Raw genomic sequence first — 17,190 nt, forward strand, 5'->3', positions numbered from 1 at the left:
TTTCACTGTCCTCATATGGACTTTCCTCTGTGTATGCATGGAAAGAGAGATCTCTGGGGTCTCTTCCTCTTCTTTTAAGTACACCAATCATGTTGGATCAGGGCTGTACCCTTATGACCTTATTTAGCCTTAATTACCTCCTTAAAGGCCCCATTTCCAAATACAGTCTCATTGAGGATTAGGGCTTCAACATATGAATTTGGGTACATGGAGAGGGGACAATATTTAGCCAGTAACACTAACCAAGGGCCAACCTTGTAAGCAGGCCTTTTAAGGACAACAGCCTCAGGCCTGCTATGCTAACTTTCCTGCACAGGCTCTGTGCAAGATTCCAGAAGCCTTGAAATGGCTGCCAGTTACATTGCTTCCTGGGAGGAAGGGGGAGCCCCATTTGGTGCTTGTGGTCCAGATTACAATGGTTCTTTCCCCATGTATTGAGACCCCTCCTGCTACCTTCGCCACAGCTAATGAGACCAGAAGTTGATGTCTGAGCAGTTATGCTGCATGAAGACAGGGTAACAACTCATCCCAACAGAGGCACCTCTATTGGGTGGCAGTGATTAAAGCCTCTCTTTGAGAAGTCACATGAGAGGGAGCTGCAATAAGGGGCTGCACTAAGACATCAGCTTTGGAAGCAATAAAATTCCAAATGACTGCCAGGTGAAGTGACAAGAAGAATGTTCCCTATCTTACCAAGGGTCCCAAGGTTACAATCAGGAACCCTTGTAACAAATCTCCAGCACTAACTGTGTTTGTAGTAGTTGGATTCTTAGAAGCCTAAAGAAAAGGAACGCACAAGTAAACACTAACTGAAAACATGTCAAATGGCCAGAAAACAAAGAATGACATAGTTCAAAATTTAGCACTGAAAATCCAGAATGACTGAAGAACACTTACAACAACAAAGAGAATAGTTCATAATAATGCTCTGTCATAAATCTGTATGTACTAAATAATAAAGTGGCAACATGCAAAAACTGTAACTTCCAGGAAATGCAAGAAATAAATAATGGAAACACAATAGCAACGGTGAGACAGGGACCGTGGATGTAGTCAGAGTAGGGTAAGGGCCTCTGGAGCGGGGCAGGGCAGGATATTTGCAGACAGAGCAATGTAACTACATGCAAGGAAACCCCCCTACTGAAACTCTTATGTTAAACATTACGCTCTAGAATCATTCTTCAGTGAGATCAGTTAATGTTCCCCAGATAAAGAAGAGTAGCATATGTTTTATTATGCTTATCATTTGTAACCATGTGTAAGATTCACTTTAGCTTGCTAAAAGGCCCAGGCCTATGTGCTGTCTTTCCTCCTTCAGATCTGACAAAGTGATTTTGCAAACTGAGCAACTAACTTAGCATGCAGACCCAGCTGTAGACGGCATGTAAAGGCAAGAAGAATTCCATCTCAAAGATAAGATTGCATTTTAACACCCAGGAAGTTCAAGAGGCAAGATTCTTTAGCAAGTAGACAATACCTTAGCCCACCTTGGGGGCTGGGCAGGCAGCCTTTTGATATGCTCCCAGACCAAGGCGCAGATGTCCCAGAGAGAAATCAAGGCAGGAAATTCCTTACAGTTAATTTTTACTATTCAGGGACCACTTAACAAGTCCCCACCCCTAAGTTTTTTCATGTTCTCAAAAAATCCTCAACTGCCTGTAAAACCCCCTAGACAACGCACCACCACGGACTCTCTTGTCCCCTCCTGGCGTGAGCCGGGAGCTCTGTTCTTTCACTTTATCTCTAAACAAAAGCCTCTACCTTGCTCTCCTACCTTGACTGTTTGTGAAGCTCATTCTTCGGCTCTGCAAACAAGAACCCCGGCATCATCTTCAGGGGCTCATCCGGGATAACTTCGGAGGTGAGTATCAGCATCCAAACCGGCCTTTTCTTTTGCTGTCCTTATAGAAGGAAGCCGTCTGTGGCACACAAAATCAGGCGCTTGTCAGCCACTTAAATGGGACTAGCCTGGCTGCTGATCTCAAAGTCTCAAGCGACAGGTTCCCCTGCGTCTCCCTCAGTGGATCCCCCGTCTCCCTTGGGAGCCGGCAATGTCAGCTGAGTGGAGGCCAGGATTGCCTTTCAGAGGCATCTCCTCGGATGTGAGGGACTGAGGAAAGCCATGGGCAACTGCGAGAGTCTAGGCTGAGGCTACACTTCAGCGGCTTCTCAAAGGCCGCGTGTCTGGAATCAGACCCCGACAGCCCAATTGGGTATCCGTGAGGAGCACCTTTCTGTCTCTGCCTCTGACTTCCAGCCTGCTTATTCAAGCCGCCCTGGCCTCAGTGAGGCAGGGGGCATTCCTAACTCCCTTCTAACTTCATCAATTTCACGGAACCCTATGCTCACCACCTCAAGGTAGGAAGGAGATCCACGCTCCGCTCTTATTCTTAACTAAATGCTGTACTTTTTATCTCATCAAAATGTGTCTAGGCACCCATTAGCCACTTAAAAGATGATTAGCGTCAGCTACCAGTCTTAAGTCTCAGGTGAAAGGTCTCCCGGTGTCTGCTGCTCCTTGATCCCCTGCCTCCAGACTCCAGACGGATGGGAATGTTGGGGAGTGGCTGAGCCGATTTTCTACTTTCCTATCCTAATCTGCGGACTCCAAGGGCCAACCGGACTAGTAGACACTGGTCCTTGGATCTCGGCTCTGGCCAATTGATCCAACGGGACTGAGTGAACCTTCAGCTAGGCTGCTGCCTATGCGAGAGTCGCAGATGACCCCTGACCCTGACCTTTTGTCTCATAGATCAGATTTCTTACAGTGGGTGACTAGCGGGATAATTTCCAGGCAGTGGCAGAAACTGGTGTTTGAGAGTATAGACCCCCCCCCCCCGTAAATGTCCATGGCAGTCCCTGAATTTTATTTCTAGCCTTAGCAAAAAGCTCCCTTGCTCCCCATTCAAAGCAGTCCTCTTAGGCCTGCGCCACTTTCTCCTGTGTAATGTAAATAAAGTCTGTAAAGTAATCAAGCTGAAAACTGAGACCAACATGTAAATGGCTCTATTCTGTTCATCTCCTTTCCTTAGAGGCAGTCGTCCTGGGGCTAGGCTTTCCTTTTCTGCAACCCCGGGAAAAGCAAAACAGGCTTGTGACTTAGATCAGGGCTCTGGCAGCAAGAAGTCACACAGTCCCTGCACTTATCAGACAGGCAGGGGGCTCTCAAAGAAAGCTCGTGCAGAGAAAACTAGGGAAATTCCCAAAAAGCGTAAGTAGGAGCACACTGGTAAGGTCCCACTAAATCCAGAGCTCTGAGGTGACTCTTGCTTAGTGGGAAGGCAAGAGGGGAATCAAGGCAAGGTGCAGGCCATGCTGGTAAGGAGTGGTTAAATCCAGTAGGCATGGCAGAGGGGGTGATTGACCAGTATCACCTAAGCTCCAAGGCGAGGGGACGCCCTCACAGAGAGAAAGGCTGACCAGCTGCTGGACACCCGTGTCTCTCCCTCCCTCCCTCCCTCTCTCTCTCTCTCTCTCTCTTTCAGATGGGAGCATCCTCTTCAAGGTTAAAGTCAGACACGCCTCTGGCATGCATTCTGAGGAACTGGGAGCAACTTTGATCCCCAGACCCTGAAAAAGTGCTTTATCTTCTGTACATAAGACTGACCTCAATACAAACTCTCTGATGGAGAGGCTTGGTCCCTGAGAGAAGTATGCAATATAATAAGGTAATGCAGCTAAATTTATTTTAATGCAAGGAAAGAAAATAGTCAAAAGTCCCGTAGCCTACAATATAGAACTACTTTTCTAATTTTATTTTGGTGGAAATCTATTCTACTTATTGGGTTCAGTATCTTCAAAAATTGAGAGGTTTTTAAACTAGACTCCCTGAAACAGAAGAAATTTATCTTCTGCAATACAGCCTGGCTTTAAATGACTGGAGCTAGAATTGTACTTGCATTTCATTTCCAGCCACCTGGAGACACACAGTCCCTATCAGTTCAGAGCTTTCATCGGCCCTGTTAGTCTGGGGCCATGTAAACCGTAACCCAGTTATATAAACTGCTCGCCTGTAGAGTGTATTCTTGAAAACTGAGATACTTTTAGTCAAATAAGCTAAAAGGAAAGACAATTGAATATCAGTAACTCAAATCTCTGTATCAGTTTATCTGTCTGTGTATATGTTCTTTTATGAAAAGCGTTGCTAATTGTAGTCATTATGTCTTAATCTGTATGTTTGTGTGTCTAAGCGTGTAAATTAAATATTTTTCTACCTCCGGATGGTATTAATAAAATTGATTTAAAGACAAGTGCTTGTGAAAATTGGGCATTCTAAAACTTCCAGAGAATTCTAATGGAAAATATTAAGCATTAATGCTAATTTAAGTTGAACTGAAACAGACATGTCCTTATGGTTATCAGCTGCCAAAGTTTACCTAAAGTCATTTAAGTTGATGTTATCTGCTAAATCTTTCTAGAATAAAATGCTTAGAGGCTTGACTTTGTCTAATATTCAGTAAAGGTTTTGTAAGTAGTCCAGCATAGTTGTTAAGAATGAGTGAACTAAATAAGTGTGGCAAATGAACACCTTAATAATTGTGTGTTACAGTGTGTATACCTACCTACAGCCTGAGAATCTTTGTGGTAACCTAAAACCTTAAAGTTTTGCTAAGTTAATTGAGAGATTGTACTGTAAAGCTCATAGTTACAGAAATTATAAAATGTTCATAAATTTGTCAATCTAAAGAATGCTAGGGTAACAGTTTACAATAGCCTGTTTCTCAGTGTTTACTAAACATTAAGGTACCTAATAGTTTTAAGTTCTAATAGTTAACTCTGATATTTTCCAGAGGGCCCCTGGAACATGTCAGAGGAATTTTTTCTCATTGGAGAAAGTATTTGGCTAATTTGGTTTATTCATCTGATATATAATTACCTGCTTACTTACCTGGAAAGCACTGTCAAAGAGAATGATGCTAAACTTTGTTACTGAATGTTTTGTGTTACAGAAATATCTGAATTTCCTTATGTCAACTGTCTTACAGTAAGCTCTCATCAGATCTTTAACCATTGTCATTTGTAAGTCTTTTGTCATTCATAGTCACTGTTTTATTACTCCTAAACTACTAAAGAACTAGATTTCAGCAGAACAGGTATTGGTTACATAGGATTAGGTAAATTAAGGAAGATGATTTTGTGGCTTTTTGTTTCAAATGTTGCTGATAAAATGTTTTAAGCTTTTTCTCTTAAGCTGACAACAGTTTATTAAATGACTAATCTTTATAAGCAGAATTGAAACTTATCTTTCTCTCTACCTGATCCCTCCAGAATTTAAAAACTTTCAGTGAATATTTTTAAATTTCATGGCAGTATGTTTATTTGCATAAGTTCAATAAAAACCTGCTTTCCTTGTAAGAGGACCAATTAAAAACACAGATTATACTACCAAGGCTTTGACTGGAATGTCATACCTGAGAGACACATGCATAAACTCAGATATGAACAGCTTTAAGGAACTAAGGTTGACTTTATATAGCTAACAAAACCCCTGGAAGAACTGGCCTGGTACCTTGCTTACAGGGTTCCCAGCAGCCTTACCAGGTGAGTAAGGAAGGTCACTTCCTGGCACGTGCAGGAACCTCAGGATGTCTTGGACCTCGAGAAGAGAGGAATTCACCCAGATCTACAGGTACTGCAGGCAAAACTTGATAGCAAGTCTAACTTGGCTGTCTGGCCTCAAGAGGCCTTTAAAAGTTCAATCTGAAATTCCTTACAAAAAGTTCCAGCAAAGCACATTTAAAAGAGCCTATGTAATCAATTGCTCTTCTTGCTGCACTTATGCAAATAATAAAGCCAAGTGTTAATTATTTTCTTAATCTGGTTACTTCTAATAAAAATGAGGGTTATTTTGGAGAAAAGTATTGTTTCAATAATGCAGCCTTGTCCATACTAAATCCTAGTACTAGTCATTGGGACATAAACTAGATCCAGAATTCTAGCTTCTTCAAAATATCTGGCTATGATTTCCCAGAGGTTTTAGTTTTCTCCCATCATTTCAATTAAAGTTTTACTATTTCTAGTTCTCATATTCAACCATGCATTCTTAATCTCATCAAGTTTGTCCTTCCAGAATGGAAAATCCAACTCCAGATATTGCTACTTAACTTAATAACATGATTTGTTCTATCTTGCCTAGAAGTCACAAAACTGCAAATAGTAATAGAAATGGAACCTGAAATAGAAATGCCCATCTTCCAAGGCCCTCTCAACTGTCCACTGATGATGGAGACCTAGCTGCACCTCTTACTGTGCCCCCTCTCAGCATGAAGCAGCCAGAGCGGTCATCACCCCCTTTCCCTAGCAGCAGCTAGGGTCTCTATCTGCAGAGGGGGGAATGAGACAGGGACCATATATGTAGTCAGAGTAGGGTGAGGGCCTCCGGAGGGGGCAGCGTGGGATATCTGCAGTCAGAGCAATGTAACTACATGCAAGGAAACCCCCCTGCTAAAACTCCATGTTAAACATTGAGCTCTAGAATCATTCTTCAGTGAAATCAGTTAATGTTCCCCAGATAAAGAGCAGCACATGTTTTATTATGCTAATCATTTGTAACCATGTGTAAGATTCACTTTAGCATACTAAAAGGCCCAGGCCTATGTGCTGTCTTTCCTCTTTCAGATCTGACAAGGTGAGTTTGCAAACTGAGCAGCTAATTTAGCATGCAGACCCAGCTGTAGACGGCATGGTAAAAGGCAGAAAGAATTCCATCTTAAAGATAAGATTGCATTTTAACACCCAGGAAGTTCAAGAGGCAAGATTCTTTAGCAAGTAGACAATACCTCAGCCCACCTTGGGGGCTGGGCAGGCAGCCTTTTGATGTGTTCCGGACCAAGGCACCGGTGTCCCAGAGAGAAATCAAGGCAGGAAATTCCTTATGTTAAGTTAACTTTTACTATTCAGGGACCACTTAACAAGTCCCCACCCCTAAGTCTTTTCATGTTCTCGAAAAATCCTCAACTACCTATTAAACCCCCTAGACAACGCACCACTACGGACTCTTGTCCCCTCCTGGCGTGAGCTCGGAGCTCTGTCCTTTCACTGTATCTCTAAATAAAAGCCTGTACCTTGCTCTCCTACCTTGACTGTTTGTGAAGCTCATTCTTCAGGTCCACAAACAAGAACCCCAGCATCAGTATCAAGCTCATTCCCTTATAACCATGAATACACCTTTTAGGTGGAACATTAATAATCATTGACCCTCATATTAGGCCATGAAGAAAAGTTCAATAAATTCCACAAAGTAGAATGGATATATACCACATTCTCTGACCATAATGCAATAAACTTGCATTTTTTTAGCAAGAACAAATCATGAAACTGCAATAGCTTAGAAAAATTTTTTTTAATGTATCTCTTAAATGACTCTTGTATCAGTGTATAAACCAAAATTTGCAGAAAATCTAGGATAATATTGAAAACCTTTTTGTTCTGAAAACGTGTCAAAATGTATAGGATATAGGTAAATCTGTGTCAGAGCAAAATTCATTATCTATACAAGACATAGTTGAAAAATGCCTAAATGACTGAGTATACCCAAAACAAAATCAACAAATGATAAACTGGGAGAAATGTTTGCAGCACATGAAAGACAAAGGGTGTGATATTGTGATTTACAAGAAATATTTATTTGGTTATTCATTTCTCATATGTAATTTGGTCTTTGTCCAAGGTTCTGGCTCACAGCTCCCCAAACCCTTGGAATTTCCCCAGTAAGGGAAGCAATAAAAGTGTCTCTTGTTATGTTAATAAGGTGACTGAAATTTACCTCTGGAGGGGGGCTGGTTGACAGGGGAACCAGCCTTGTGATTAGAGGATTGGAATTTTCAGTCACCCCGGACCTCTGTGGGGGAAGGGGAAGGAGATGGAGATTGAGTCCAATCACCAATCGCCAATGGTTTAATCATTTATGACTATGTAGTGAAACCTCCAGTAAAACCCAGAAGGGCGGGGTTTGGAGAGCTTCCAGGTTGGAGAACACTGGAGATGTGGGGAGAGTGGCATGCTCAGAGATCATGGAAGGTCCTTTCATATACCTTGCTCTTTGTTTCTCTTCCATCAAGCTGTTCCTGAGTTACATCCTTTTATAATAAACCAGTAATCTAGTCAGTAAAATATTTCTCTGAGTTCTATGAGCCACTCTAGCAAATTAATCAGACCCAAGGAGAGCATTGTGGGAACCTCTGATTTATAGCCAGTCAGTCAGAAGTACAGGAGACTTGGGCTTGTGACTGGTATCTGAAGTGTGTGTGTGGAGGCCATCTTGTGGGACTGAGCTCTCAATCTGTGGAATATGATGCTCTCTCTGGGTAGATGGTGTCAGAATTGAGTCCAGTTTGGGGAGATCTAGTTGTTATCTCAAGAACTGGTTGTTGGATGTGTGGGGAATAACCCCAAATCAGGTCCAGAACCCAAAAGAAAGGGCTAACTTCTTTAATTTATAAATCAATCAGAAAAGATAGAAAGTGGACAAAAGATATGAATGGGAAGTTCACAAAAAATAAATAGCCAATAAACAGGTGAAAATATGCTCAGTTTCACTCATAAGTGAAGGTACTCTAACCAAAGAAATATTTTCACTTTTCAGATTGATAAAAATGTATGTTTCATAATATCCAGTGTAGATGAGGGTATGAAGAACTCTGATTATACAGAGTAGGTAGGAGTGAGGTAGAGCAGGGACGTGGGACAAGTATCATGATTAATTTTTCCTGCCTATGATGAAAATGCCAAGATACAAATAGTTGGTGATAACAGGAAGGACTCCATCTTAAGGCTAAGACTCCATTTTTAAAACCAGGGAGCTAGGAGGTAAGGTTCCTAACATTTTATAGTAATTAGCCAACAATCAACCCTATCTTAAGGCAGGGAAAACAGTTCTAGATGGTATGTTTCCACTGCTTGAGGGTAGCCATTATCTTGGAGACTTAAAGGATTAATAGATTCCTTGTGTTAGGTTTATCTGTAGGAATGATCATATTAATGTCTCTATCACTGGAGATAGACATCATAATGATGCCCGAGTTCTTTTTGCAGACTCAGAGAATGAACTTAGCAAACACCCAAGGTAGGAGAGCCAGGGTAGAGGCTTTTTTTTTTTTTTCAGAGGGCATCTCTCATATTTATTGATCAAATGGTTGTTAACAGTAAAATTCACTATAGGGGGGTCAATGCTCAATGTACAATCATTAATACATCTCAAGCCTAATTCTCGTCAGTCTCCAATCTTCTGAAGGATAACGAACAAGTTCTTACATGGTGAACGAATTCTTACATAGCGAATAGGTTCTTACATGGTGAACAGTACAAGGGCAGTCATCACAGAAACTTTCGGTTTTGATCACGCATTATGACCTATAAACAATCAGGTCAAATATGAATATTCGTTTGATTTTTATACTTCATTTATATGTTGATCCCACATTTCTCCCTTTATTATTATTATTTTTTTTATTTTTAATAAAATGCTGAAGTGGTAGGTAGATGCAAGATAAAGGTAGAAAACATAGTTTAGTGCTGTAAGAGGGCAAATGTAGATGATCAGGTGTGTGCCTATGGACTAAGTATTAATCCAAGCCAGAAAAGGGCAGCAAAACATCCACGGATGCAGAAGATTTCTCTCAAAGCAGGGGGAATGAGGTTATGAGCCTCACCTCTGTTGATCCCCAATTTCTCACCTGATGGCCCCCCTGCGACTGTGCCTGTCTTAGGTTGTTCCTCCCTTGAGGAATCTTACCCGTCTCTGGCTAACCAGTCATCTTCCAGGGCCATACAGGGAAATGTAAAGTTGGTAAGTGAGAGAGAAGCCATATTGTTTGAAAAGGTTAGCTTTTTACTTCTTTGCAGATTTATGCCCTGTGGCTTCTATGCCCAGCACTTGTCTCGAGGTATCTTTACCGCCTGGAGGAATTATGATACTCGGTAACTTCGATATGAGGCACGAATTCTATTTAAGGGTTGTAATTAGGAAGGAAGAAGAAAAGCTATAGAGGTAGCATATGGAAGGAAACATGGGAGGATTGATTATTTCTTTGACATATCTTCTTGTAGAGTACCTTAAGTATGTATAGGTTTTAAACTACTAATTTGCACACACATATTAACATAATAGGAATACAGTGACATAAACAAAGCAAATCTATAATTACCACCCATCTCCAGTGAAGCCAAGAAAACCATTTAGGCACCCTAGGCATTTGTGAAAATTTATCTATGATATGATGGATATTGTCCAACTGTACTTGAACAATCAGACAAATTAAAGCAGCCCATTTCTGGGATCTGTTCACATCCCATATGTTCTTTTAACCATAGATAGTCTATAGTCATGAGATTTTGGAGTGCTACAACTTGCACCCCTCCCAACTCCTGGTTGACTTCCAACAGTACAGATCCGGTCAAATTCGTTGTCTCACTGTATGCACATGCCAGCCTAGACATCTCCCTCCTGACTCCAATGGCAAGTCCAGGAAAGGGTGGGGTAGATGTAGCCACAACCGCAGCATCACCGAGATCCTGTGGAGGCTTTTTGATGATCATCCCCCTGGCACAAATCCTCCAGAGAGTGCTGATGCCGGAAGCTCCTCCTCATATCTTATCTTAGTTCATTTTCTGGGTATCCAAGCTAGGCCTCGATCTTCTGCATTGAAACAAACAGACCCTTTGCCCACACTTTGACATGCCCTCTATACCACTGTGCAGAACTCTTTGGAGGTCAGCACACAGGAACTGCTTTATTTTTTATTTTATTTTATTTTATTTTTATTAAGAGAAAGGAATATTATCAGAAAAGAGTACTTCCATAGCTGATCATCTGACACCCTTTAAGTGAGCAACATTAAGGATATTTAAAGCATGCGTTGATCTTTGATTTACCAATAGTTTTATCCTATCAAGGAGTAATCGCCCTTTTCTTTCTTTCTTTCTTCCTTTCTTTCTTTCTTTTTTTTTTTAATCTTTAATCTACACTTACATGAAGAATACTATGTTTACTATGCTCTCCCCTATATCAGGTCCCACCTAACAACCACATTACGGTTACTGTCCATCAGCTTAACAAAATGTTGTAGAGTCACTACTTGTCCTCTCTGTGTTGTGCAGCCCACCCTCCCCTTTCTCCCTCCCCCCATGCATGCTAATCTTAATACCCCCCTTCTTCTCCATCCCCATCTCTCCCTGCCCACCCATCCTCCCCAGTTCATTTCCCTTTGGTACCTGTTAGTCCATTTGTGGGTTCTGTAATTCCGCTGCTGTTTTGTTCCTTCAGTTTTTCCTTTGTTCCTATACTCCTCAGATGAGTGAAATCATTTGGTATTTCTCTTTCTCCGCTTGGCTTATTTCACTGTGCATAATACTCTCCAGCTCCATCCATGTTGCTGCAAATGGTTGGATTTTTCCACTTCTTATGGCTGAGTACTATTCCATTGTATATATGTACCACATCTTCTTTATCCATTCATCTACCGATGGACATTTAGGTTGCTTGCAATTCTTGGCTATTGTAAATAGTGCTGCGGTAAACATAGGGGTGCATCTGTCTTTCTCAAACTTGATTGCTGCGTTCTTAGGGTAAATTCCTAGGAGTGGAATTCCTGGGTCAAATGGTAGTTCTGTTTTGAGCATTTTGATGAACCTCCATACTGCTTTCCACAATGGTTGAACTAATTTACATTCCCACCAGCAGTGTAGGAGGGTTCCCCTTTCTCCACAGCCTCGCCAACACTTGTTGCTGTTTGTCTTTTGGATGGCAGCTATCCTTACTGGTGTGAGGTGATACCTCATTGTAGTTTTAATTTGCATTTCTCTGATAATCAGCGATGTGGAGCATCTTTTCATGTGTCTCTTGGCCATCTGTATTTCTTTTTTAGAGAACTGTCTGTTCAGTTCCTCTGCCCATTTTTTAATTGGGTTATTTGTTTTTTGTTTGTTGAGGCGTGTGAGATCTTTATATATTCTGGACGTCAAGCCTTTATCGGATCTGTCATTTTCAAATATATTCTCCCGTACTGTAGGGTTCCTTTTTGTTCTATTGATGGTGTCTTTCGCTGTACAGAAGCTTTTCAGCTTAATGTAGTCCCACTTGCTCATTTTTGCTGTTGTTTTCCTTGCCCGGGGAGATATGTTCAAGAAGAGGTCACTCATCTTTATGTCTAAGAGGTTTTTGCCTATCTTTTTTTCCAAGAGTTTAATGGTTTCATGACTTACATTCAGGTCTTTGATACATTTTGAGTTTACCTTTGTATATGGGGTTAGACAATGGTCCAGTTTCATTCTCCTACATGTAGCTGTCCAGTTTTGCCAGCACCATCTGTTGAAGAGACTGTCATTCTGCCATTGTATGTCCATGTCTCCTTTATCAAATATTAATTGACCATATATGTTTGGGTTAATGTCTGGAGTCTCTAATCTGTTCCACTGGTCTGTGTCTCTGTTCTTGTGCCAGTACCAAATTGTCTTGATTACTATGGCTTTGTAGTAGAGCTTGAAGTTGGGGAGTGAGATCCCCCCTACTTTATTCTTCTTTTTCAGGATTGCTTTGGCTATTTGGGGTCTTTGGTGTTTCCATATGAATTTTTGAATTATTTGTTCCAATTCATTGAAGAATGTTGCTGGTAATTTGAGAGGGATTGCATCAAATCTGTATATTGCTTTGGGCAGGATGGCCATTTTGACGATATTAATTCTTCCTAGCCATGAGCATGGGATGAGTTTCCATTTATTAGTGTCCCCTTTAATTTCTCTTAAGAGTGACTTGTAGTTTTCAGAGTATAAGTCTTTCACTTCTTTGGTTAGGTTTATTCCTAGGTATTTTATTCTTTTTGATGCAATGGTGAATGGAATTGTTTTCCTGATTTCTATTTCTATTGATTCATTGTTAGTGTATAGGAAAGCTACAGATATCTGTGTGTTAATTTTGTATCCTGCAACTTTGCTGTATTCTGATATCAGTTCTAGTAGTTTTAGAGTGGAGTCTTCAGGGTTTTTTATGTACAGTATCATATCATCTGCAAATAGTGACAGTTTAACTTCTTCTTTACCAATCTGGATTCCTTGTATTTCTTTGTTTTATCTGATTGCCGTGGCTAGAACCTCCAGTACTATGTTAAGTAACAGTGGGGAGAGTGGGCATCCCTGTCTGGTTTCCGATCTCAGAGGAAACGGTTTCAGCTTCTCGCTGTTCAGTATAATGCTGGCTGTGGGTTTATCATATATGGCCTTTATTATGTTGAGGTACTTGGCCTCTATTCACATTTTGCTGAGAGTTTTTATCATGAATGGATGTTGAATTTTGTCAAATGCTTTTTCAGCATCTATGGAGATGATTATGTGGTTTTTGTCTTTCTTTTTGTTGATGTGGTGGATGATGTTGGTGGATTTTCGAATGTTGTACCATCCTTGCATCCCTGGGATGAACCCCACTTGTTCATGGTGTATGATCCTTTTGATATACTGTTGAATTCTGTTTGCTAATATTTTATTGAATATTTTTGCATCTACATTCATCAGGGATATTGGTCTGTAATTTTCTTTTTTGGTGGGGTCTTTGCCTGGTTTTGGTACTAGGGTGATGTTGGCTTCATTGAATGAGTTTGGGAGTATTCCCTCTTCTTCTACTTTGTGGAACACTTTAAGGAGAATGGGTATTATGTCTTCTCTGTGTGTCTGATAAAATTCCGAGGTAAATCCGTTCGGCCCTGGGGTTTTGTTCTTGGGTAGTTTTTTTATTTACCGTTTCAATTTCTTTGTTCGTAATTGGTTTGTTTAATTTTTATTTTATTTATTTATTTATTTATTTATTTATTTATTTTTGAGAGGGCCTCTCTCATATTTATTGATCAAATGGTTGTTAACAACAATAAAATTCAGTATAGGGGGGTCAATGCTCAATGTACAATCATTAATCCATCTCAAGCCTAATTCTCGTCAGTCTCCAATCTTCTGAAGCATAACGAACAAGTTCTTACATGGTGAACGAATTCTTACATAGTGAATAAATTCTTACATGGTGAACAGTACAAGGGCAGTCATCACAGAAACTTTCGGTTTTGATCACGCATTATGACCCATAAACAATCAGGTCAAATATGAATATTCATTTGATTTTTGTACTTGATTTATATGTTGATCCCACATTTCTCCCTCTATTATTATTATTATTTTTATTTTTAATAAAATGCTGAAGTGGTAGGTAGATGCAAGATAAAGGTAGAAAACATAGTTTAGTGCTGTAAGATGGCAAATGTAGATGATCAGATGATCAGGTGTGTGCCTATGGACTAAGTATTAATCCAGGCTAGACAAGGGCAGCAAGACATCCACGGATGCAGAAGATTTCTCTCAAAGCAGGGGGGTGAGGATCTGAGCCTCACCTCTGTTGATCCCTAATTTCTCACCTGATGGCCCCCCTGCGACTGTGCCTGTCTTAGGTTGTTCCTCCCTTGAGGAATCTTACCCGTCTCTGGCTAACCAGCCATCTTCCGGGGCCATACAGGGAAATGTAAAGTTGGTAAGTGAGAGAGAAGCCATATTGTTTGAAAAGGTTAGCTTTTTACTTCTTTGCAGATTTATGCCCTGTGGCTTCTATGCCCAGCACTTGTCTCGAGGTATCTTTACCACCTGGAGGAATTATGATACTCGGTAACTTTGATATGAGGCACGAATTCTATTTAAGGGTTGTAATTAGGAAGGAAGAAGAAAAGCTATAGAGGTAGCATATGGAAGGAAACATGGGAGGATTGATTATTTCTTTGACATATCTTCTTGTAGAGTACCTTAAGTATGTATAGGTTTTAAACTACTAACTAATTTGCACACACATATTAACATAATAGGAATACGGTGACATAAACAAAGCAAATCTATAATTACCATCCATCTCCAGTGAAGCCAAGAAAACCATTTAGGCACCCTAAGCATTTGTGAAAATTTATCTATGATATGGTGGATATTGTCCAACTGTACTTGAACAATCAGACAAATTAAAGCAGCCAATTTCTGGGATCTGTTCACATCCCATATGTTCTTTTAACCATAGATAGTCTATAGTCATGAGATTTTGGAGTGCTACAACTTGCACCCCTCCCAACTCCTGGTTGACTTCCAACAGTACAGATCCGGTCAAATTCGTTGTCTCACTGTATGCACATGCCAGCCTAGACATCTCCCTCCTCATTCCTATGGCAAGTCCAGGAGACGGTGGGCTGGATGCAGCCACAACCACAGCATCGTCCGGATACCTGTGGAGGCTTTTTGATGATCATCCCCCCGGCACAAGTCCTCCAGAGAGTGCTGATGCTGGAAGCTCCTCCTCATATGGTATCTTAGTTCATTTTCTGGGTATCCAAGCTAGGCCTTGATCTTCTGCATAGAAACAAACAGACCCTTTGCCCACACTTTGACATGCCCTCTATACCACTGTGCAGAACTCATTGGAAGTCAGCACACAGTAACTGCTTTTTTTTTTTTTTTTAATTAAGATAAAGGAATATCATCAGAAAAGAGTACCTCCATAGCTGATCATCTGACACCCTTTAAGTGATCAACATTAAGGATATTTAAAGCATGCGTTGATCTTTGATTTACCAATAGTTTTATCCTATCATGGAGTAATCCCCCTTTTCTTTCTTTCTTTCTTTTTTTTTATTTTTAATTTTTAATCTACACTTACATGAAGAATACTATGTTTACTATGCTCTCCCCTATATCAGGTCCCCCCTAACAACCACATTACGGTTACTGTCCATCAGCTTAGCAAAATGTTGTAGAGTCACTACTTGTCCTCTCTGTGTTGTGCAGCCCACCCTCCCCTTTCTCCCTCCCCCCCATGCATGCTAATCTTAATACCACCCTTCTTCTTCCACCCCCTTATCCCTCCCTGCCCACCCATCCTCCCCAGTTCCTTTCCCTTTGGTACCTGTTAGTCCATTTGTGGGTTCTGTAATTCCGCTGCTGTTTTGTTCCTTCAGTTTTTCCTTTGTTCCTATACTTCTCAGATGAGTGAAATCATTTGGTATTTCTCTTTCTCCACTTGGCTTATTTCACTGTGCATAATACTCTCCAGCTCCATCCATGTTGCTGCAAATGGTTGGATTTTTCCACTTCTTATGGCTGAGTACTATTCCATTGTATATATGTACCACATCTTCTTTATCCATTCATCTACCGATGGACATTTAGGTTGCTTGCAATTCTTGGCTATTGTAAATAGTGCTGCGGTAAACATAGGGGTGCATCTGTCTTTCTCAAACTTGATTGCTGCGTTCTTAGGGTAAATTCCTAGGAGTGGAATTCCTGGGTCAAATAGTAGTTCTGTTTTGAGCATTTTGATGAACCTCCATACTGCTTTCCACAATGGTTGAACTAATTTACATTCCCACCAGCAGTGTAGGAGGGTTCCCCTTTCTCCACAGCCTTGCCAACACTTGTTGCTGTTTGTCTTTTGGATGGCAGCTATCCTTACTGGTGTGAGGTGATACCTCATTGTAGTTTTAATTTGCATTTCTCTGATAATTAGCGATGTGGAGCATCTTTTCATGTGTCTCTTGGCCATCTGTATTTCTTTTTTAGAGAACTGTCTGTTCAGTTCCTCTGCCCATTTTTTAATTGGGTTATTTGTTTTTTGTTTGTTGAGGTGTGTGAGCTCTTTATATATTCTGGACGTCAAGCCTTTATCGGATCTGTCATTTTCAAATATATTCTCCCGTACTGTAGGGTTCCTTTTTGTTCTATTGATGGTGCCTTTCGCTGTACAGAAGCTTTTCAGCTTAATGTAGTCCCACTTGCTCATTTTTGCTGTTGTTTTCCTTGCCCGGGGAGATATGTTCAAGAAGAGGTCACTCATGTTTATGTCTAAGAGGTTTTTGCCTATGTTTTTTTCCAAGAGTTTAATGGTTTCATGACTTACATTCAGGTCTTTGATCCATTTTGAGTTTACCTTCGTATATGGGGTTAGACAATGGTCCAGTTTCATTCTCCAACATGAAGCTGTCCAGTTTTGCCAACACCATCTGTTGAAGAGACTGTCATTCTGCCATTGTATGTCCATGGCTCCTTTATCAAATATTAATTGACCATATATGTTTGGGTTAATTTCTGGGGTCTCTAATCTGTTCCACTGGTCTGTGGCTCTGTTCTTGTGCCAGTACCAAATTGTCTTGATTACTATGGCTTTGTAGTAGAGCTTGAAGTTGGGGA

This window comes from Manis javanica, chromosome X (assembly GCF_040802235.1).
Source record: "Manis javanica isolate MJ-LG chromosome X, MJ_LKY, whole genome shotgun sequence".
NCBI classification, from domain to species: Eukaryota; Metazoa; Chordata; class Mammalia; order Pholidota; family Manidae; genus Manis; species Manis javanica.